Here is a 2064-nt window from a genome sequence, read left to right on the forward strand (position 1 = left end):
CAAGTTCAGTATTTAGCTGATAGTTTTTGGCAACGTTGGCGTAAGGAATATTTGTCAACTCTGCAAGAGCGTGTTAAGTGGTCTAAGCTTCAATGTAATCTAAGTATAAATGACATTGTGCTAGTTGTAGATGAAAACGTCCATAGAAATCAATGGTGTATGGGTCGTGTATTAGAAACTGTTTGTGACGCAAAAGGTTTCATTCGTAGCGCAACTGTTAAAACTCAAAATTCTGTCATACGTAGACCAATTGCTAAATTAGTTCTATTGGTGTCTTAAATTGGTTATAGTTTGTCTCATACCATTTTGATATTATTAGTTACATTTAAGTAATAGTTTTTGTACATATTTTCTTCAGTGTTCTGCCTTGTTTGATGTGTTAAACAATTTCATGTTTAAGGGGCCGGTATGATACGGCAGAACGTGTAAGCCCATGTAGGCCTATTTGTATAAAACGAACGCAACCCTAATTTAACGATGAAGACAAAACGAACTTGCAACTTTTTTTAATAATAACGCCGCCATTGTTTTTACAGATAAATCAATAGAACGCATACATAACGCCCCATATCCCCTCATAAGTTGTAAGTTTTAGTCCCAAATATGTATATTAATAACGCAAAACGCATAGAGTATGACTATAGTGAAGGTTAATTGCTAGCTTAACGTATTAACATAAATAACTAACGTATTTGTCATTGTATCGTAGACCGTGGGCCTAGGCCTACTTGGTGTCTGTAATTTGCACGTCATGTCAGCTTATTTATTAACCAAAGGCATTGGTGTTATATTTACGTTTATGAGTAAAGACTATCTTATAAATCCTTATTGTATTTTCAGCTAAACCGTGTAGTCGTGTATAATCGTGTAGGCTACTGTAGAAACGATTAACGTCAACATGTGGTCGTGTAGGCCTATGCTATAATCAACTCAACGTTTGTCATATATTGTCTTGTAAACGTATTAAAACTGTATTTACACGTGTATGGAACTGATGGGAATAAACAATAAACATTTCAATTATGACCGGTGTTTCAATGGCGTAAACGTATATGGGTAACGTTCCCCGAGTAGAGTGGGCGTTGCTTGCAGCAACAGGAAATGCATGCTGATCATCTTCCTTTGTATTTCTCTTCTTCAAAATGTCAGTAAACTTTAAAACGTATGCAGTAACTCTATAAAGTCTCTGGACATCACTGAAATTCTCACAATGCATAATTTGGCTGATAATGATAGGATTTTTGCTCGTTGCTAGCAAAGAAACCGTTCCAAAGTTATTCACAAAAGTTTTCTTATCACGAATGTTCATTTCGTCCAAACATTCAGAAACATCACATTGAGTATCAAAAATCAGATTTTGCACTAACCATGAAGGTTCTTCTTTCCATGTCAAATTGGTAACCAAATGAAATGGAGACATACCTCGTGATAAAATATCAGCAGGGTTGGTTTTCCCTTTACAGTACCTAAAACTAGCAGCCGGTATTAAAGTTCTGATTTCACTAACACGATTTTGCACAAACTGTTTCCATTCACGATGTTCCTGTGTTATCCAATACATTGCAACCTTAGAATCAGTCCAACAATATTTGTCATCAATGTTTATCTCTAGAGATAAGGCTCCTTCAACACTGGCTAATAATCTTGCTAACACAAGGGCTGATAAAAGTTCAAGTCTCGGAATAGTTAATTGCGTAATTGGCGCCACTCTGGTTTTGGAAACAATATACCTAGAATAAATACCTTCAGTTGTCTGTACACGTAGGTATATCACGGCACCATAACTTTGATTGAAGCATCACAAAAACCATGTAAACTACAGTTAATTATCGTTCCTGAAATGTCACTAAAAACACATCTTGGAAGGCAAAAAACACATTTTACGGATAAAGTTCTAATTAGTTTCTCCCAATTGTCTAGAATTGAACCACGGTTAGGTTCGCACCAATCAATACCTAATTTGCAGAGTTTTTAGAAAATAAGTTTAAATTGAATAGTGACAGGCGAAATGTATCCTAAAGGATCGAATATTTTGGCAGCTAAACTTACAATGTTCCGTTTGGT

The sequence above is a fragment of the Lottia gigantea genome, assembly GCF_000327385.1.
Source record: "Lottia gigantea unplaced genomic scaffold LOTGIsca_55, whole genome shotgun sequence".
Lineage (NCBI taxonomy): Eukaryota > Metazoa > Mollusca > Gastropoda > Lottiidae > Lottia > Lottia gigantea.